The following is a 23,620-nucleotide window of genomic DNA, read 5'->3' on the forward strand; positions in this document are numbered from 1 at the left end:
TGAGATATAAAAGATGCAAGTTAGGGTGTCTAGAGAGAAAAACGTGAAGAAGAAGAGGGTCTTCTTCTAGGGTTTTTGTTTTCATATCTTTCCTCCCTCCATCTTGAGTTTCCTGAGAGCGTCTCAGATCTGAAACTCCTCCTTCTACTTTCATCTTTGGAAGAGTCCAAATCAAGAAGAAGGAGGCACCTGATCAACCATCAAAGAAGGATCAGCGCAGTACTAGCATACTGTGCTGATTTCCTGAAGCAGGACTTCTGATCGAGATTCGTGGGCTCGTGTGGACGACTCCTAGAGGCCGGACATGTGCGGCTTGCAACATCATCCTTAAGCCCAGATCAGCAGGTTAGAGCATCTAACTTGCAAGGTAATAGATCTGATCTATTGTTTAATACATACATTAGATGTAGTATAGAAACATGTTGATATGATCAACATGTAGTTCATGCTATATTTATATATTTTAATTTTTGATTTAATGCTATGTAATAATCATGTAATAGGATCTTAGATCTAGATTCTCTGATTTAAAAATAAATTTTGATTTATTTTAGTCTTCCGCTGTATGATCTTGAAAAAGTTTCAAGATCTAACCCTGAAACCCTAGATCTGGTTCCAACAATTGTTATCAGAGCAAAGATTCTTTATTACATGATTATTTATATATGCTTAGATTATTTTTTAGATTACATCTAATTTATAATCTGATTATTAAATCTAAAATTAAAATTTTAGATCAATCACAAACTGCAAGGTTGTCCTGCTGTAAGGTTTACCCCTTACAGTGCAAAGGTTGTCCTAGTTGTGTAGATCTATCTTTAATCATAAATTTATTAGATATGATCTAGATTAAATTTATAATTTATTAGATTTAAAAGATGTTTAAATCTGAAATAAAATCTCTTTGTTAATAATTTTTGTGTAAAGAAATTGTTTAAAGTTGAAACTGTTTCAATTACATGAACCTGTTTAGATTAGATCTAAAGTAGTTTCATGTTTATTTCACTTGTATCTTGATTATGAATCAAACATGCAATATGGTTGGTAGAATCATATTGTAAAACTATTTTACAAATATGAAAATTATTTTTTTTTGAAAAGCCAAACCCAACCCTCAGCCCAAAACTTAATTAAGAATTAAGAAGTTGTTTGATTAGGTTCTAGGATTGTGAATTGAAGAACCTAAGACACAAATCATAACACATTGGGTTAATGGGTTAGTGGGAATTAGGTCCATTAATTGGGTTAGACCTATGGTTAGATTAAAGATGGACTTAATTAGAGAATTGACTAAATCTAATCAATTGTTGTCTTAGATTAGGTCAAGGATTCTCTAGATCAATTACAATAGTTGTAGTTGGTCAAGTCCATATCTTTAACGAGAACCAAATGGACTTGATTCTTGGCTAAGCAGTCTAGCACGAACTGTTAGGTTGATCTAATCGAATCTAATTAAATCAGTTGGTGTCTAAGGTAAACCAGACCGGTGGTTTTTAATTGGGAGCCCGCTTACCTGGCCATTTCTGATGGTGTCTAAGGCAAGCTTTGGTAGACCCTCCCACTGATCGAACTTACCTGGCCTCTTGGTGAAATTATGTTTTGATCGGATCACTTGACTATTCGAGCTGACCCATGTCAGCTAGGTAAATCAGTGTGACTGATTTAGGTGCTCCTAGACCAGCCCTTTTAATGGTCTCCCTTAAGCTGACTTGGTGAAGCCAGTGGGAGGATCATGATAAGCTGGTTCATCTGACCTCATCCTCTAAATTATTTAAATCCTCTAAAATTATTAGGACCTTAAAATGACAAAGTTATAGAGATAACTGAGTCATAGCCTCCCATTAAGGTGTTTGATAATGAGTCCATTAACTCTATAATCATTGTAGACCCAAAGGCCTAGTGCTTGTTGACTAATGGAATTATCACTCATCATATGATGACTTGGAAGTGTCTCTCTAATGGTGGTTAGGTGAGCCAACCAAAGTTGGGCTTAATCATTCGTTGGTTAGATACACCAAGTATGATCATGTTAATGGTTGGACCTAATCGGATCCTTACAGTGGAGGCCAAAGCCTACTGATTAGGTTTCTGGGGCAGAATTAAAATTACTAGAAATTATTTAGAGAAACAATTGGTTATGAACCTACCCTTAGATGTACATGGGTTGACCAACCAAAGTTGGGCTTGTGTGCAGTCTAAGTGGATTCTAGTACCCGCTAAGAAATTAGGGTAATTCCTTGAGTTAGAGGTAGAGGCTACCAATTCGAATAAAATAGTGGGAGAAATCTTTTGATTAAAGTCCAAATCTTTAGGTTTAATGAATCAATTACTAATTAGGTTATGGTTCTCCTTTGTGCAAATATGGCCACTCCCTATCGCTCCGATCATTGTTGGACAATGATAAGTTGGTGGGACCCAACTTCGATAGCTGGTATCGAAAGTTGAAGATAGTCCTGGAGCATGAATGGATCCTATATGTGATAATGGATTCTGCACCTGAGGAGCCAGCTGCCAATGCACGTGGAACAGTCAGAGACACTTACCATAAGTGGCTCTGTGATCGGACCATGGTGCACTGTATCATGCTGGCTACCATGAGCGACGAGTTCAGTCACAGATTCAAGATGGCTCAGCCAAAGGACATGCTTCAAGTGTTGGAGGATGCCTTTGGCACACCCGATGACGTGGAGAGGCACAAGACTCATTGTGCCATCTTCAACGCCAAAATACGGGATGGTGCCTCTGTCACTGATCATGTATTGTACATGATCGAGCTGATGGAACGATTGAGCAAGTTTGACTTTCCCTTGCATGAGCAGCTTGGGAAAGATGCAATACTGAACTCGCTGCCCAAGTCTTATCTCCCATTCCTCACTCATTATAGAATGACAAAGCCTGAAGTAAACTACCACGGATTACTGGGGTTGCTTCAGAACTTTGAGAAGGATCACTAACTTCACAAGAAGTCGGTGAACTCAGTGGGAGGTTCGTCTTCTGGTTCTCGACCCTTTGAGAAAGGAAGAAGAACAAGAAGAAGAAAGTAAAGAAGGTGCATGTTCAGGCTGGGACATCAGTGCAGAGCCAGACCAAAAAGATCAAGCCTGATAAGAGTCTATTCTACTGGTAAGCACCCTAGATCAGATAGTGTGTCAGATATCTACTTATGGCACTGTAGGCTAGATCATATAAACAAGAACAGAATAAACAGGTTGACTCAAGAGGGAATCCTCGAAATTAGTGATTGTGAATCACTTCCAACCTGTGAGTCCTGTCTTCTTGGTAAAATGACCAAGTCACCTTTTACTGGAAAAGGTGAGAGAGCTACTGAGCTCTTGAGCCTAGTACATACTGATGTATGCGGGCCCATGAGCACCAGTGCTAGAGGTGGATATTTCTACTTCATAACTTTCACGGATGACCTATCCCGATATGGATATGTCTATCTGATGAAACATAAGTCGGATTCATTTGAAATGTTCAAACGATTCCGAAGTGAAGTAGAAAAATAAACTGGGAAGAGTATTAAAACTCTTCGATCTGATCGAGGAGGAGAATACCTTTCTAGTGAATTTCTCACATATCTAAGAGAGAATGGGATTCTCTCCTAATAGACTCCTCCAGGAACACCACAGCATAATGGTGTGTCTGAAAGGAGAAATCAAACTTTGTTAGATATGGTCCGATCCATTATGGGTTTTGCTAGCTTGCCGATATCTTTCTGGGGATATGCACTTGAATTGGCCAGTTATCTGTTAAATAGGGTTCCAAGTAAGTCTGTAATTAAGACTCCATATGAGATATGGATATGGCGTAAGCCAGTACTTTCACACCTTAGGGTCTGGGGGTGCCCGGCCTATGTCAAACGATTAGTCACAGACAAACATGGACCTAGGTCTGACAAATGCACATTCATAGGGTGCCCCAAAGAGACAAAAGGATATTTTTTCTACCATGCTGATGAACAAAAGGTGTTCGTCAGCCTTAAGGCAATCTTTCTAGAAAAAGAGTTCCTTGGTGAAGGAACCGTTGCCTCTAAGGTTGAACTTGATGAAGTTCAACAGGTAGAAAGACTGACACCAATAGCTGAACCTGAGCTGGATATGATTAGATCAGATCTGGAGCCCAATGTACCTGCACCATTAAGGCGATCCGATAGAGTACCGCGTCAGTCGGACAGATACTACGATTTCTTGGTCCGAGACGGTGATCCCATCGAACTTGATGAGAATAATGAGGATCCGATCACCTATATGGATGCAATGCAGAGACCTGATTTCGAGAAATGGCTTGAAGCCATGAAATCCGAAATGGAGTCCATGAAGGTCAACGATGTATGGACATTGGTTGACCCACCTGAAGGGGTTAAACCCATTGGGTGTAAATGAGTCTTCAAAAGGAAGAGGGGCGCAGACGAAAAGGTGGAGACCTATAAAGCCCGTCTGGTCACCAAGGGGTATCTCAACATTATGGTATTGACTATGATGAGATATTTTTCCCTATGGCAATACTCAAATTCATTCGAATAATGCTTGCAATAGCTGCCTATCTGGATTATGAGATCTGGCAGATGGATGTAAAGACAGCTTTCCTGAATGGAGAGCTGACCGAAAAGGTGTATATGATACAACCGAGGGGTTTACATCCACAGATGAGTCCAAGGTGTGCAAGCTTCAGAGATCCATTTATGGACTGAAGCAAGCTTCTCGGAGTTGGAACATGCATTTTGATAAGGTGATCAAAACGTATGGCTTCATTAAGAATGGAGAAGAGCCCTGCATCTATAAATGGGTAAATGGTCCAGTTGTGGTATTCCTTGTCTTGTACGTGGATGACATTCTCTTAATCGGAAATGACATCCCCGTACTACAGGGAATAAAAGTTTGGTTGTCATCATAGTTCTCCATGAAGGACTTGGGTGAAGCATCCTACATCCTAGGGATGAAGATCTATAGGGATAGATCTAAAAGGATGCTTGGGTTATCCCAGTCCATGTACATAGACACTGTGCTGAAGAGGTTCAGCATGAAGAATTTCAAGAAGGGCTATCTACCGATAGGCCATGGAATTTCTCTCTCTAAGAAGGATTGTCCGACAACTCCTGAAGAGAGAGAGCGTATGAGTAGAGTCCCATATGCTTCAGTCGTGGGATCTATCATGTATGCTATGACATGTACAAGACCAGATGTGGCATACTCACTAGGAGTAGTGAGTAGATACCAATCTGATCCTGGAGAAAATCACTGGAAAGTGGTTAAAGCCATCCTTAAGTATTTGAGAAATACTAAGGACCAATGGTTGGTTTATGGCGAGTCAGATCTGAAACTTGTGGGGTTCACAGACTCCAGCTTCCAATCTGACCATGATGACAGTAGGAGCGTGTCGGGTTATATCTTTACTCTGAATGGTGGAGCCATCTGCTGGAAGAGTTTCAAGCAGCATACTGTGGCAGACTCTGTTTGTGAAGTGGAGTACATCGCAGCATCGGATGCCGCGAAGGAAGCTGTGTGGCTGAGGAAATTCATCAACGAGCTCGGAGTAGCACCCTCCCTCGATGGTCCAGTCCTACTCTACTGCGACAGCACTGGTGCCATAGCTCAAGTGAAGGAACCCAAAGCACATCAGCGGACAAAGCACATCAGCGGACGAAGCACATCTTGCACCGCTTCCACCTGGTCTGGGAGATCGTGGATCGAGGTGACGTCGACCTTCAGAAGATCGATGGAAAGGAGAACCTAGCCGACCCCTTCACTAAAGCCCTGGCGATAAAGGAGTTCGACAACCACAAGTCAAAGATGGGTATTAGATACTGTGTCGAGTGGCTTTAGGACAAGTGTGTCGAGTGGCTTTAGGACAAGTGGGAGTTGTTGGAAAATATGTCCCAAAAAGTCAATCGTCAAGCTGTTGACGGTTTCATCAACGAGCTCGGAGTAGCACCCTCCCTCGATGGTCCAGTCCTACTCTACTGCGACAGCACTGGTGCCATAGCTCAAGTGAAGGAACCCAAAGCACATCAGCGGACGAAGCACATCTTGCACCGCTTCCACCTGGTCTGGGAGATCGTGGATCGAGGTGACGTCGACCTTCAGAAGATCGATGGAAAGGAGAACCTAGCCGACCCCTTCACTAAAGCCCTGGCGATAAAGGAGTTCGACAACCACAAGTCAAAGATGGGTATTAGATACTGTGTCGAGTGGCTTTAGGAGATACTGTGTCGAGTGGCTTTAGGACAAGTGGGAGTTGTTGGAAAATATGTCCCAAAAAGTCAATCGTCAAGCTGTTGACGGTTCAACAACCAAGTATTATAATTGATTTGTTAATAAATAAAATATATTTGGCATCTTCATCATAAGCTTTCATCTTCTAATGAACTCCGTTGTTATGATGAAGTCCTTAGGACTATTTAAGTTCGATAAAGAGAGGATTTATCGATTAGTCCTTAAAACTGTTCATGACCAAATGATAGGCTGTTAATAAGGACGACAGCTTCTATCAAGCATAGGTCGCTGTAGGCCATATGGGTTGGTTGTCCTCTTAATCAAGGAGTGTGGAGACACTGGTATGGCATACAGGTGAGATGTAAGGGTACATCATCATTGAACGTGACCAACTCCAGAGCATTTTGCTGTCGAGAATGTCTCTGATGGGATATAGGTATAAGTGTCCCTTAGACTTGAGATCGCCTCAGTGACTTGCAAGCAACTCACTGTGCTTTGGTACTGGACTAATTGAATTTCTAATTCAGAGATGGAAGGCTTCTGGGCACAGTCAAGTACTTGCGAAGTCAGAGTGTGATCGAGATGGGATTGACCACTCCAAGAGTTGGAGAAGAATGAGTCGCTGTATTTCAATTTAGCAAAACCTTGGCCAGGGTAATCCATCAGATGGATTTGATATTTTGAAATACAATGTGGACAACCTGATCAGAGTTGACAGTTGAACTCTGGGGTGTCCTATGATCATTTTGGTCAAGGGGATAAATTATATGAAAACTATATCCGCAGGGGTTCTAAGGATGTTGTTCTACACATTCGACCTATCCGGTCGTCAGGTACCATTGCTAGATGGTCACTTCGACTGGTACAGAAATTTATTCCTGTGCTACCGGCTTAAGTTCAGACCTATGAGATCACACAAATTAGAGTTCATGATCCGATCGGATGGTTGATCAACGATTAAGAATCGTTCTAGGGTTAAATGATCAATACGATTGACATTTAACCCAGTGCAAGTATTGCAGGAGGATCGATTAGCAATTCGATTGCTAATTGGCTTAATTTGATTAAGCAAATGGGCTGAGATTAAGTCTAATTAAATATGATTTAATTAGATTTAGTTTGGGCTTGATTGGATCAAATCCAATTGGTTTATTGGATAAGCCAAGTGCAAGGAAAAACTAGTCCTAGTTCAACTAGGACTTGGGTCAATCTAATTTCTAATTTGATTAGAAGATTAAATCAGATTTAAATCTAATTTAATCTGATTAAATTAGGTTCTTAATTGGGTTAAGACCTATTTTAATTAGGTTGATCTAATTTTGATTTGATTTGGTTTGGGAAACCAAATCAAAACAAGTCATAAAATAGAATCCAAGTAAGACTAGGATTCCACCTTGCGCCACATAAGCCTTCCCCACGCCCTCTCTCTTATTCAATGCCAATATCTACTTATTTTGTGTGACAAAAGCCCTCTTCTAGGTCTCTCCCACGTTCACAAAAGGTTTCCTCTCTTCTTTCTTACATGGAAGGTGGTTTGGATCAAATCAAAAAAGAATAAGTTTGGATTTCGAATTCTATGAGATAGAGTTTTAGAAATCCAAAACTCTTTCAATTTTGCACCGAATTTATCCAAATTTTTTTTAGAATTTTTATGGCTTTTAGGGTACACATTGTGCACCCTTTGTTGGTGATCCATGCATGAAAATATGGAGGAGGTGCTCAAGAGTTGGGCGCCCCTTAACTTGCCATGTTTGGATAAGCCTTGACTAGGTATTTGACCTAGACAAAGACTCTATCATATCTCTCTGTATAAAATGAGTTTATTTGTAAAAGTTTAGGAGAAGATAGATATTTGAGATACCTTTGTGCCATCTAAAAATTAGAGAGAAAGACCTTTAGGTCGTGGAGATATAAAAGACGCAAGTTAGGGTGTCTAGAGAGAAAAATGTGAAGAAGAAGAGGGTCTTCTTCTAGGGTTTTTTGTTTTCATATCTTTCCTCCCTCCATCTTGAGTTTTCTGAGAGCATCTCAGATCTGAAACTCCTCCTTTTACTTTCCATCTTTGGAAGAGTCCAAATCAAGAAGAAGGAGGCACCTGATCAACCATCAAAGAAGGATCAGCGCAGTACTAGCATACTGCGCTGATTTCCTGAAGCAGGACTTCTGATCGAGATTCGTGGGCTTGTGTGGATGACTCCTAGAGGCCGGACACGTGTGCGGCTTGCAACATCATCCTTAAGTCCGGATCAGCGAGGTTAGAGCGTCTAACTTGCAAGGTAATAGATCTGATCTATTGTTTAATACATACATTAGATGTGGTATAGAAACATGTTGATATGATCAACATGTGGTTCATGCTATATTTATATATTTTAATTTTTGATTTAATGCTATGTAATAATCATATAATAGGATCTTAAATCTAGGGATTCTCTGGTTTTAGAAAATAAATTTTGATTTATTTTAGTCTTCCGCTGTATGATCTTGAAAAAGTTTCAAGATCTAACCCTGAAATCCTAGATCTGGTTCCAACAGTCAGTTGGCTTGGGAAGCTAAAGCTCGTACTCTGGAGTAACTCCGTACTGAATTCTATTCAGCAAGAGTTCGTCTAAAGTTAGAGAGCTGAGAATGGTGTCTGGTACAAAGATCGAACAAGGTCCATCTACAGAACTAGGATTTTGGGGGGCTGGAACAGACGAACTTCTAGACTGCTAGAGGAGGAAGTATTGAAGGATATTTTGAATCAAGTGAAAATCCCAAAAAATATCAAAAAAAATGAAAAAATAAGAAACAAGGTGCTCGCAGAAAAATCGAATGGGCGGAATGCAAAGGAGAAAAAATGGAAGAACAACAAGAAAAAGAAGGGTTCTGAAACTAACCTAGGCTGGTCCGAGAGATGCAGAAGGGCAGCGAGGGCGATAGAGGATGATCTGAAGGGTGCCTAAGGTCGAGAGAGATGCTAGAGGAGGATGAAACTCTCGGGGAAGAAGAGGGGACCGAAGAAAAATTTTAGGCAAAGTGAAACCCCCAAAGGAGGGAGATGGGTTTAAATAGACAACAGGGTCCAGCGCAATAATGATTGCAGATCTCCTTTGATCGATCTACAATCGCCGCATGTCCCACTCATCGTGGTAGATGACTGATGACTGACAGAATCATTATTGCACCATACCTGAAGCAACGCTCCAGCAAAAATTCCAAAAAAATCATTTTAGGTCGCCTCGATTTGAAAAGACTCCAGCACCGGCACGCCAAATACCAAAATATCTGGAAACAACTGAGTACAGAAATCGAGGGGGACAACTTCGGCTGTGAAAATATCTCTGTACTTCCTTCATTCGAAATTCGAACTCGAAAGTAGGGGGACTAGTGTTGGGTATAAAATAACCCCAGTCGAAGTTCGTAAGAGGCCAACCCTCCCAGGACTCTTCCGGCTTCCGACCTTGTGCGGCATCTTTCTGAACTCCCCCGATCGTTCGAGCTTCCACAGTACCATCTAGACTCCTCCAGCAGTCGACCTTCCATAGTGTCCTTCAGATTCCTCCAATGGACGAACTCCTATCGTGCCATCCGGACTTCTCCAATAATGAGCTCCTTCATTCATTTATCGGACCACTTCAAATGCTCTCTAGGATTCACTATCAGTCGATTTTCTACAGTGATCGACTACTCTCCGAATCTCTTTCAGACTTCCTTCTATCACGATCGACTATACTCCGAGCTTCTTTCGGACTTCATCAATGTTCGAGCTTCTCCAGCAGTAGGACTTCTACAGTAGCCAGACTCCATCCAAGTTTCTGTGGTGATCAACCAACTTCCGAATTTCATCCGAGCTCCTACATGAACCGGACTCCGTCCGAACTTCTATAGCGGATGGATTCTAGACGAACCTCCATAATGCCTTCCAAATTCTGCTATCAGTCGACCTTGTACTGGATTTCTCATGCAACCGGGCCTCTCCAGCGGACAGTCTTTAGACAAGCTTCTACATCTGACAAATTTCAAACAGACTTCTCTAGCAATCGGACTCCAGCCAGATTTCTCCAATAGAAAGTTTCCATCGGGCTTCTACAGTAGATGACTTCTGTCTGCAGTACCAACAGCACCCAACCATAGTTAACCCATCAGCAACCTTGGAGACATCCGACCTTCTCTTAGATTGCTAAGACAGAGAGCTATTCCACTCCACCAGACGTCCCAACCGAGCTTTAGCCATTCAGCCCGAACTCCCTGACAAGCCGTGACAATGGACACCACTCCACTCTTTGTAACAAACACCATGTGGTCCCATCACTCTCTGGCAAGTCACGACAACGGACACCACTCCACTCTCTGTAACAAATGCCACGTGATCCCACCACTCTCTGGCAAGTCGCGACAACAGACATCACTCCACTCTCCGTAACAAACTCCACGTGGCCCCGAACGGCCCACTACCAGGCAGTTATGGATGTCGCTGTCAATCAATTACGTTCTTCCATCTATAAAAGAGACCCCCTAGATACGTTCTCCTCTAAGCTCTAAGCACTATCTCTAAACACTGCTAAAATTTTATTCGAGTGCTCCATTTCTGTTGAGGCAGAGTACTGACTTGAGCATCGAAGGATCTTGCTGGAGCACCCCCAACTCCGATTTAGACTTTCTTTGCAGGTCCTGATGGCGGCCGCGATCCTCTCGACTCCAACTTTTTCGACATCGGCAGAATTCTGCACCAATAAAGTCTGAATCAGTGTATCCTTCACTTTCAGCTTCGATCCTCCATCAAAGATCAAGAACAAATCCTGAGTTTTTCTCAAGTACTTAAGGATGTTCTTCACAGCAATCCAATATTCTTCACTTGAATTTGTCTGATATCTGCTCATGATACTCATGACAAGAGCTATATCAGTTTGTATACATAACATGACATACATGAAGCTTCCTATTATCGAAGCATAAGGGATCTTGCTCATGTACTGAATCTCTTCAGATGTGTCAGGGCACATCTTCTTGGAGAGATGAATACCATGTCTAAGGGGCAAGAGATCCTTCTTGGAGTTTTTCATGTTGAACCTCTTCAGCACCTCCTCTATGTACATTCACTGTGAGAGTCTTATCATTCTTTTAGATCTATCCCTATAGACTATTATATCAAAAATATAGGAAGCTTCTCCTAGGTCTTTCATAGTGAATTTTTTTGACAACCATACTTTGATTGATGTCAACATGGGAATATCATTCTCAATTAGGAAGATGTCATCCACATACAATATAAGAAATGTGGCAGCACTCTCACTAATCTTTTTATACACACATGGCTCCTCATTTTTTATGAAATCAAATATTTTGATCACATCATTAAAGCGAGTGTTCCAACTCCGAGATGCTTACTTGAGTCCATATATGGACCTTTGCAGCTTGCAGACCTTGTGATCACTATCACTGGATGTGAAATCTAAAGGTTACTCCATATAAATATCTTCCTCAAGATATTCATTTAGGAAGGTAGTTTTCACATCCATCTGTTAAATTTCAAAATCATAAAAAGCTGCAATCACAAACAAAGTTCGGATGGATTTTAGCATAGCCACGGACGAAAAGGTTTCCTGATAGTCAATGCCTTTGCGTTGATTATAAACTTTAACAACTAGCCTTGTCTTATAGGTCTCGACCTGACCATCTGACCTAATTTTTCATTTATAGATCCATTTACACCCGATAGGTACAATACCTTCGATGGGTCTACTAAGGTCCAAATTTGATTGGAATGCATGGAGTCAATTTCTGACTTCATCACTTCCATCCATCTCTCGGAGTCAACATTTGACATCACCTCATCATAGGTCTTAGGATCATTCCTAATATCCCTATCTTTCATAAGGAATGCTTCCTCTAAATCCTCTATAAGAATATCTAAGTATCTTTCAGGAGGATGGGAGATCTTACTTGTTCTACGAGATGGAGAAGGTACCGCATCTACTAGCTCATTACTGGGTTTAGATTTTTGGACTTGATGCTCTTTAGAGACCTTCTCTTCGAGCTCAATCTTCCTTCCACTGCCTCCATCTTAGATAAACTCTTTTTTCAAGAAGATGGCATGATGATTTATAATCACATTGCGATCTTTAGGAAGATAGAAGTAATATCCAATGGATTCTTCAGCATACCCTATAAAATGTCCTAAAAGATCTAGCCTTTAATTTATCCATCTACTGTCACTTGACATAAGCCAGATATCTCTAAATCTTGAGATATCCAAGAGCTGGCTTCTAACCATGTCATAACTCATACGGTATGGTAGGAATGGATTTAAAGGGAATCTGATTCAAAAGATGAATTGTAAAAAGTAATGCATGTCCCCAAAAAAAGATAAGAAGATCTGTAAAGCTCATCATGGATCAAATCATATCTAATAGGATCCGATTCCTTCTTTTAGATATCTTATTAAGATGAGATGTCTCTGGAGGTGTCCACTGTGAGACTATGTCATTATCCTTGAGGTAGGTTCGAAATTCTCTGCTAAGGTATTCACCTCCTAGATCTGATCAAAGAATCTTTATCGATTTTTCGATCTATTTTTTTACTTCATATTTGAACTCAATGAATTTTTCAAAGGCTTAAGACTTTTGATGCATCAAATATATAAAATCATATTCTAAATAATCATCGATGAAAGTTATGAAGTAGACATAGCTACCTCTAACTTGTACATCGAATGGACCACACATGTCAGTGTATACTAGGGTTAATATCTTAGTGGCCCTTTCTCCTTATCCCATAAAGGGCAGCTTAACCATTTTTTCTTGAAGATAGGACTTGTAAATTAGATAAGACTCGAAAGTCAATGGTCTAAGAAGGCCATCTTATTAAAATTATATCTTAAAATTAATTGTCAGTCTGTTGATGATTGTACTCATAATTATAAATTATATATAAATTTTTATTAATAAAAAATATTTGACTTTTTCATCATATTTTATCTATCTTATTTGAACTCCTATATTGTGATGAAGTCCTTAGGACTATATTTAATCGACAAAGAAGGATTTATTATTTAGTTCTTAAAATATATTTATGATCAAATGATATATTAATAATAGGATGATAGCAATATTAAGTATAGATCATTGTGTGCCATATAGGTTGATTGTATTAAAAAATATGTTCCAAAATCAATCGTCAACCTATTGATGGTTGTGCTAACTGATATAATTATATATAAATTAATTAATAAAATATTTATTTGATAATTTTTCATGATAAGCTTGTACATCTTCTATATCGAATTTCTGTGTTATGATGAAAGTCTTTAAGATTATTTTAAATTGATAAAGGAGGATTTATTATTTAGTCCTTAAATGAGTTCGTAATCAAATGATATACTATTACTAGGATGATAAACATATCAAGTGTAGGTCATTGTGTGCTATATAGGTTGGTTGTCCTCTTAACTATAGAGCGTGGAGACACTGGTATGGCATGCAAGAGAAATGTAGGAGCACATTTCACTGAATGTAACCAACTTCGGAGCACTCTATTGTCAAGAGTCACTCTGAAGGGATATAGGTATAAGTGTCCCTTTGATCTGAGATCACCACGGTGACTTGCAAGCAACTCACTATGCTTTGGTGTCAGACTATCTAAATTTTTAATTCAAGATCAAAAAATTTTTAAGCATAATCAGGTACTTGTGAAGTCGGTATGTGAGTCAAGATGGAATTGACCACCGCAAAAGATTGGAGAGAATACTTTGTGTTTCAATTTAGTAAGACCTTGGCCAGGATAATTCTTGTGAGGAGTCACAGAATTTATTAGGTTGAGACACATAATGGATATACTATTAAGAGTTGACAGTTTAAACTCTAAGTCATCCTAGCATCAAGGATCAAAGGGATGAATTATATGGTAACTATATCTAAATAGGTTTTTGAGTGTTGCTTTGTATACATTCGACCTATCCGGACGTCGGGTATCGTTGCTAGATGGATACTTCGATTGGTACAAAAATCTATTCTTATACTACCAGCTTAGGTTCGAACCTATGGGATCACACACATTAAAAATTTCTCTCCGATCAGATGGCTAATCTGAAGAGTCTCACTGGACGGAGACCCTGCTAAAGAGTCCCACTGGATGGAGACTGGTGAAGAGTCCCACTAGATGGGGACTCTAACTAGGACTCTATCATTAATGAAAGATTAATTAGTGATTAGATCATTAATTAACTTAATTTGATTGAGCATTAAAATCTGAATCAAGTCTGATTGAATTGAATTCAATCAAATCAAGTCTAATTAGGTTATAAGATGATCTAATCGATAAGAAAGAAATGATCTAAATTTAATTAGATCTATGGCTCAATTAATTTATTGATTTGATTAGATTTAATTAAATTTATTGAAGTCTAATTAGATTAGATTTATCATATTTTATTTGGATCTAATTGGATTGGGTTTGAAAGAAATCCAATTGGTTAAACTCTAGAATCCCAAATGAATGAGACTTTCTACCTTGCGCCACCCAGAAAGACTCACCCTTTTCTCATTGCACAAAATCAGTTTGTGCATTAGAAAACTTGAATCTAAACCCCTTTTTGTCACCCTCTTTGGAGTGGATAAGGTTTGTTTTAAATTGAATTCAGAAGGTTTGAATTTAAACTCAAAAACCTATCCCTATCATCCCACTCGTCGGCCCCTTATGAAGGAACTTATTTTGTGCGACAAAAAGGAGGAGCTCCCATATGTTTTCCATACCTAAAATCTTTTGGTAGGTCTCCTTTTAGGTTAGATAAAAGTGAGAAAATATTGGAATTAAATTGAAATTCAAAATAGTTTGAATTACAATAAACTCCAGCCCTTATCCTATCTGATCCCATGTGTGCGACAACCATAAAAAGCCTTCATTTTTATGCACTAAAAATTTTGAGGTTTTCATCGTGAGATACCAGAGGGAAGGAGGGGCTGAATACCTTTATTGGGGCATGAGATTTGGATGGTTTTCTATCTTCTTTGGCATGAACAAAGGAGGAGACCGATCCTCTCTCAGGTGAGAGATCTAGAACTATTCTAGAATTTTTAGGTGAGGAAAAAATCAAAGAGAAGAGAGTTTTCATCAAATTTTTCTCCACCATCTAGCATCCTCCTTTGATCCATCTTTGATATTAAAAATGTCTAAGATAATCAAAGAAGGAGATCAAATCAGATCCACCGTCTAAAGCCGACTGCGTGAGCTAGCACTGCCATAGAGGGTTGATCGATTCGAGGGCTTTATGTGGACCATCCGTAGAGGTTGGATGCTTGTGCAGCTATAGATGATCAGAGAAGACTTTCAAATTTATATTATCAATTGTGAAGTTCGACTATCCATGCTCAGGTATTGGGTTCGGAACCCTGATAGTAGTAGATTAGGTCTATTACTAAATGTAGATTTTTGGTTTACATGCTTATTGTTTTAAATTTAGATTTTTATGCATATAAATTTATATCATAGATCTATTTGTAAAAATTTTAAGATCAAATTTTATGCATGTATTTATAGATTAAATAGTTTAATCTAATATTTTTTACTATAAAATTTTTGAAATACATGCATGAAACTCCTATGCATCCCAACAATGGTATCAAAGCCACGATTCGATATGACATGATATTATATGCATATAGATCTATAATTTAATTTAGATTAGATCTAATATTTGATATTTAGATCTAAAATTAATTATAGATCTGATCATACAACTGATATAAGGTTGTCCTACTGTAAGGTTTACCCTTTACGGTGCAAAGGTTGTCCTAGTTTGTGCTGATCCTTTTAGAATCTGATTTTAAATTGAAGTATATGAAATTTATTTATGATGATTATTATCTAATTTTAATATAATTAAAATATAATAATTAGATCTAAAATAATTTAGATTAGATCTAAATTATTTAGATTAGATGATCTGAGTAGAGAAATAATCAGATCGGGTTTGTCACCAGACTATCTGGTCATAGGAGATAATAGAGATTGTTGGTATAAAATACCCCCAGCGAAGTCCTCCACAGAATCAACGGCTCCGCCAACAAGGCCAACCTCAAAAGAAATCTCCGCCCGGGCTCCCACGGGAGCCGGACTTCATCCTCGACGACCAACAACTTCAGCTACAAGATAGCTCCGCCCGGACTCCTACGGGAGCCGGGCCCCGCCGACGACTCCAACGACTGCAGACAGACTTCGTTCGGACTCCTACGGGAGCCGGACTCCGCCGACAACTTCGACCTCAAGAGGACTCCGCCCGGACTCCTATGGGAGCCGGGCTCCGCTCTCGGTATCAACTGCTGGTATGCTCCGTCCGGACTCCTACGGGAGCCGAACTTCACCTTCAACTTTGATTGCAGAGGACTCCGCCCGGACTCCTATGGGAGCCGGGCTCTGCTCTCAGTATCAACTGCTGGTAAGCTCCGTCCGGACTCCTACGGGAGCCGGACTCCGCCGACAACTTCGACCTCAAGAGGACTCCGCCCGGACTCCTACGAAAGCCGGGCTCCGCTCTCGGTATCAACTGCTGGTAAGCTCCGTCCGGACTCCTACGGGAGCCGGACTTCACCTTCAATTTTGATTGCAGAGGACTCCGCCCGGACTCCTACGGGAGCCAGGCTCTGCTCTCAGTATCAACTGCTGGTAAGCTCCGTCCGGACTCCTACGGGAGCTGGACTCCGCCGACAACTTCGACCTCAAGAGGACTCCGCCCGGACTTCTACGGGAGTCAGGCTCCGCTCTCGGTATCAACTGCTGGTAAGCTCCGTCCGGACTCCTACGGGAGCCGGACTTCACCTTCAACTTTGATTGCAGAGGACTCTGCCCGGACTCCTACGGGAGCCGGGCTCCGCTCTCGGTATCAACTGCTGGTAAGCTCCGTCCAGACTCCTACGGAGCCAGACTTCACCTTCAACTTTGATTGCAGAGGACTCCGCCCGGACTCCTACGAGAGCCGGGCTCTGCTCTCAGTATCAACTGCTGGTAAGCTCCGTCCGGACTCCTACGGGAGCCGGACTCCGCCGACAACTTCGACCTCAAGAGGACTCCGCCCGGACTCCTACGGGAGCCGTGCTCCGCTCTCAGTATCAACTGCTGGTAAGTTTCGTTCGGACTCCTACGGGAGCCGGACTCCACCCATGACCCCAACCGCAAGGAGGACCCCTCCCGACTTCTACAGAGGCCGGACTCCGGCGCCAATCCAGATCCGCGCCCCCTGGCAGGTCACAATAACAACCATGATCCTGTTCCACTTCCTGTAGCGGTTTTCGCACGGCTCCATCACCCCCTGCGGCGGATCCATTACTCTCTGACAGGCTATGTCAACGGCCACGATTCTGCTCCGCTCCCTGCGGCAGGTGCTGCGCGACTCCACTACTCTCTGACAACTAGCAGCAACGGACGCCGCTCCACTACCTGCAACAGGCTCTATGTGGCAGACCAAGACAATAGCCACGGGTCTACTCCACTACCCTTCGCAATAAATTCCCCTGACCATGGGCGGCCCACTACTAGACAGTTACAAATGTCGCCATCAATCCGTTGCCTCCTCCACCTATAAAAGGGGGACCCAGATACGTTGTTCTCTAAGCTCATTTCTTATCCCAAAACTCTGCTAAATTCTCCGTTCGAGCACTCCATTCTTGTTGAGGCAGAGAACTGACTTGAGTGTTGGAGGGTCTTGCTGGAGCAACCCCACCTCCGGTTTAGACTTCCTTTGCAGGTCTCAGCGGCGACCGTGGCTTCCCCGACTCCAGCTTCTCCGGTGCAAGCAGATTTTTGCACCAACAGGATTGGCGCTAGAGGAAGGGGTGTGAACCTTCGCAGTACCCTTGTTCTTAAAGGAGCGCTCAACGGATCCGCTTTCGGCCATCTTTTCCGGCGCCCAATCCTCCTTCCCTCATCTGATGCCCTCTCACGAGGTCTCTGCACAACTACCTCCGGCTATGGTCATCGATAAGGGGTGGCCGGATGACCGACCTCTGCCAGATTCCGTCAACGTCATCTCGAAGGAATCCCGATGGGAGGCAATCAGCGTACCAGCTGCATCCCCCAAGCGACAAAAAGTTGAAGAACCCATAATCTTCACTGAAGTGGACACCCAGGGAGTCCAATTCCCTCATAACGATGCGGTCGTAGTTTCCTTGAACATAGCAAATTACGATGTCCGTCGCATTCTCGTCGACAACGAAAGTTCGGCCGACATCTTGTTCTACAAGTCTTTTCAAGAATGACCGCTCTTGGCGGTCATCTGAGATCGATTTGCTCCCCCTTGATAGGGTTTACCGGTGACGCCGTTCCGACGGAAGGAATGATAGCTCTGACTGTGACTGCAGGTCAGTATCCAAAGCAGTCCAGAGCTCGGGTAAATTTCCTGGTGGTAAAGGCGCCATCTGCCTACAATGCAATTCTTGGCCGACCCGGCCTCAATGCCCTCAGAGCTGTTGTTTCAACCTACCATTTGAAATTGAAGTTCCCCACCAACCAGGGGATCGGAGAGGTCCGGGGAGACCAAGCCCTGGCGAGATATTGCTACAACATCGCCTTGCAAAGAAGCGATCAAGCGGACCTCTGTCCGATCGATGGATTGGATGCTCGCGATGACCTCACTGAAGAGAGGGGCGGTCCAATCGAAGACCTAATACCAATCCCTTTGAATGATGGGAATGCAGAGCATGTGGTGTTAATCGGCTCCAACCTGGGGGAGGAGGTGCGGACGCGTCTTGTGGATTTCCTCCGAAGGAATGCGGACATTTTTGCATGGGTCCCGACGGATATGCCGGGGATCGACACAGAAGTCATGGAACATCATCTGGCAGTCGACCTGAAACATCGGCCGATAAAAGAAAAAATCCGGAGTCATGCCCCGGAGAGGCAGAAGGCGATAGCCGAGGAAGTGGATAAGCTTCTCAAGGCCGGATTTATTAAGGAAGTCAATTATCCTGAGTGGATCTCCAATGTTGTTCTGGTCAAGAAAGCAAACGGCAAGTGGAGGATGTGTATCGACTTCAAAAAGCTGAATAAGGCATGTCCAAAGGACAGCTACCCCCTTCCCAGGATCGACCAACTGGTAGATGCTACCTCAGGCCATGAGCTCCTCACTTTTATGGACGCGTTCTCCGGCTATAACCAGATTAGAATGGCATCGAAAGATGAAGAAAAGACAGCTTTCATCACTAATCACGGCCTTTACTGCTACAGGGTCATGCCATTCGGCCTCAAGAACGCGGGCGCAACCTATCAACGACTGGTGAACAAAATCTTCAAAGAGCAGATCGGCCGAAACATGGAGGTTTACGTGGACGATATGCTTGTAAAAAGCAGGTCTTCCAGAAATCATGTCGCCGACCTCGAGGAAACCTTTGGCGCTCTTCGAAAGTATAGGATGAAGCTGAACCCGACCAAATGTGCTTTTGGGGTAACTTCAGGAAAGTTCCTGGGCTTCATGGTATCGGGGCACGGGATTGAGGCCAATCCAGAGAAAATTCACGCCATCCAAGAGATGACCGCCCCGAGGTCGATCAAGGAGGTTCAGTGCCTCACGGGAAGGATAGCGGCTCTTAATCACTTTGTCGCGAGGTCGGCCGAACGATGTATGCCCTTCTTTCAAACCCTCAAGCAGCCGAAGAACTTCTGTTGGACCTCTGAATGCCAACAGGCATTCGAAGAATTAAAAGGCTACCTTAGCTCACCCCCGCTGCTGGCGAAGCTCGAACCTAGGGAGGAACTATTTTTGTACCTGGCAGTCTCTCCCACGGCCCTTGCAGCTGTCCTTGTCAAAGAAGAAACGAAGGTTCAGCGATCGGTCTACTACATTAGCCGCGCGCTGAGGGACGTCGAGACCAGGTATACTAAATTAGAAAAACTGACCTACGCCTTGTTGATTGCAGCTCGAAGACTCCGACCTTACTTTCAAGGGCACACGGTGACGCTACTCACCGATCAACCGATCAAGGCGGTCTTGCATCGAGTTGATACCTCCAGAAGGATGGCAAAGTGGGCAATCGAGCTCACGGAATTCGATATCAACTACAGACCTAGACCGCAATAAAAGCCCAAATATTGGTAGATTTCATTGTAGAGTGCACCATCCCAGAGGAGGCCGAACCTGAGCCAAGCAGAGTTGACAGCCTGAAGTCTCAACCGAACTCCCCCAACGAAGAAGCCAGTCCCTCCGATTGCTCTTGGACCCTCTATGTGGATGGATCTTCCAACATGGCAGGTGCGGGTGCAGGCCTGATCTTGGTCAGCCCGGAGGGAGTCGTCGCGGAGTACGCTCTGCGTTTTGAGTTCCCCGCAACAAACAATAGAGCAGAATATGAGGCTCTGATTGCAGGATTAAGGATCGCCAAAGAGCTGGGAATAGATCAACTCCGGGTGCACAGCGATTCCCAACTTGTGGTGGGACAAGTCAGCGGGAATTATGAAGCACGGGAAGACAGTATGGCCAGGTACCTTGAGAAAGTGAAGGAGCTTACCCCTGCCTTTAGCAGTCTCAACATCAGGCAGATTCCAAGGTTGGAGAATACCAGAGCCGATCTTCTCTCCAAGCTGGCGACATCGGCTCCGGTCGAATTGCCCAAAGGCGTCTCTTTGAAGTTCTGAAACATCCGAGTACAGAAGAACCGCGGTCCGTAATGGAGATCGACCACGAGCCCAGCTGGGTCGACCCACTAATAACCTATCTTAGAGATGGAGTTGTCCCCCAGGACGCGAAAGAGGCCCGGAAGCTCCGAAATCAAGCCTCCCGATACATCCTTTATGAGGGCAAATTGTACAAAAGATCATACTCTTGCCCCTCTTAAGGTGTCTCCGGCCCTCAGAAGCTGACTACGTTTATGGGAAGTGCACGAGGGAGCTTGCGAAAACTATTTGGGTGCCAGATCTTTATCCCACAAGCTACTCCGCCAAGGGTATTACTGGCCAACGATGCATTATGATTTGACCAAATACGTCAAAAAGTGCGATCGTTGCCAGAGATACGCCAACATCCAGAGACAGCCCGCCACTAAGCTCACACCCCTAAGTGCCCCATGGCCTTTTGCACAGTGGGGGATGGACATCCTTGGCCCCTTCCCCATGGCGTCTGGGCAAAGGAAGTTCCTCCTGGTAGCGATCGACTACTTCACCAAATGGGTTGAAGTCGAACCGCTAGCAAAAATCACAGAAGCAAAAGTACAAGATTTCGTTTGGAAGTCAATTGTGTGCAGGTTCGTCTACCTAGAACCCTAATCACTGATAACGGACGGCAATTCGCGGGAGCAAGATTCGCCGAATTCTGTGAAGATCTAAACATCTCCCACAACTTCACATCAGTAGCCCACCCTCAGACGAACGACGAAGCTGAGGTAACTAACAGAACCCTTTTGCAGGGAATTAAGATAAGGCTTGAAAAAGCCAAAGGAACTTGGGCGACGAGCTTTATCACGTGCTATGGGCATATCGAACTACCCAGAGGTTACCTACAGGGGAGACTCCCTTTGCTTTAGCCTTCGGTACGGAAGCCGTCATCCCGATCGAGCTTAAACTCCCGTCGGCACTAGTCGTGACATTCGATGAACCCCAAAATGCACAAAGTCTCAGAGCCAACCTCGACCTGCTGGAAGAAAGACGAGAGATTGCTCAGGTTCGAATGGCAGCCTACAGACAGAAGGTTGCCCGATATTACAACGCTCGGGTCAAGAGCAAAGCCATTAAAGTAGGAGATCTGATACTTCGACGAGCTGCTGTCTCACAACCTCAGGACCGGGGGAAGCTCGCCCCGAACTGGGAGGGACCTTATGAGGTCAAAGAAGTAGTTCGGCCCGGAACTTATTATCTCAAGGAGCTCGGAGGAGCCGACCTCCCACGACCGTGGAGCTTAGAAAACTTACGGATGTACTGCCAGTGACTTCGTTTTAGTCAAAAATCGCATACCCATGTGTCTTTAGACAATTCAAGCAAACTGTGTCAAAAACAAAAGGGCAATCTCATAAAGTCGAAGGCTCGGTTCCTTTTAGACCTGATGGGGGGAGAGGCCCTACAACGCCCATATGTGCCCCCACAGCCTTGTTAGGGATAGGAGGAGAACCTCACCCTAACTTGAGCAAAGTCGAAGGCCCGGTTCTTTTAGACCGGATGGGGGGAGAGGCCCTACAACGCCCATATGTGCCCCCACAGCCCTGTTAGGGACAGGAGGAGAACCTCGCCCTAACTTGAGCAAAGTCGAAGGCCCAGTTCTTTTAGACCAGATGGGGGGAGAGGCCCTACAACGCCCATATGTGCCCCCACAGCCCTGTTAGGGACAGGAGGAGAACCTCGCCCTAACTTGAGCAAAGTCGAAGGCCCGGCTCTTTTAGACCGGATGGGGGGAGAGGCCCTACAACGCCTATATGTGCCCCCACAGCCCTGTTAGGGACAGGAGGAGAACCTCGCCCTAACTTGAGCAAAGTCAAAGGCTTGATTCTTTTAGACCAGATGGGGGGAGAGGCCTTACAACGCCCTAATGTGCCCCCACAGCCATGTCAGGAACAGGAGGAGAACCTCGTCCTGACATGAGCAAAGTCGAAGGCCCGATTCTTTTAGACCGGATGGGGGAGAGGCCTTACAGCGCCCTAACGCACCCCCACAAGCCAGGCTGGTAACGAGAGGAGAACCTCACGTCGGCTCGAGCAAAATGGAAGGTCCGGACTCTACGGGAGCCGGGTTCCGACGCCAAGGAAGACTTCACCCGGACTCCTACGGGAGCCGGGTTCCATCCACGACGCTAAAGAAGATTTCATTCGGACTCCTACGGGAGTTGGGTTTCGACGCCGAGGAAGGCTTCACCCGGACTCCTACGGGAGCCGGGTTCCATCCACGACGCCAAAGAAGATTTCATCCAGACTCCTACGGGAGCCGGGTTCCGACGCCAAGGAAGGCTTCACCTGGACTCCTACGGGAGCCGGGTCCCATCCACGACGCCAAGGAAGGCTTCACCCAGACTCCTACGGGAGCCAGGTCCTGTCCACGATGCCAAAGAAAACTTCACCCAGACTCTTACGGGAGTCGGGCTCCATCGCCGACATCAGCTACAGGACAACCCCGTCCGGACTCCTACGGGAGCTGGGCTCCGCTGACAACAGCAACTGCCGATAGGCCTTGTCCAGACTTCTACGGGACCCGGACTTTGCCTATGACTTTGATTGCAGGAAGACTTCGCCCTGACCCCTACGAGAGCCAGGCTACTCCAACTTCAGGAGGGCTTCTCCGTTCGGACTCCCAAGGGAGCCGAACTTAGCTCCGACTTCAGCAGAGAAAAAACCCAAGCAAAAAAGGAAAGCAAACAGTGCCCGAAGGCAACGAAAGCTCGAATCTCCGAATTCAAGCCCTAGGAGGGACCTCGGGCCCGAAGGGCCCCAAGCGAACCTACAATCGTCGACGGAATGACA

The sequence above is a fragment of the Elaeis guineensis genome, chromosome 7 (genome assembly GCF_000442705.2).
Source record: "Elaeis guineensis isolate ETL-2024a chromosome 7, EG11, whole genome shotgun sequence".
NCBI classification, from domain to species: Eukaryota; Viridiplantae; Streptophyta; class Magnoliopsida; order Arecales; family Arecaceae; genus Elaeis; species Elaeis guineensis.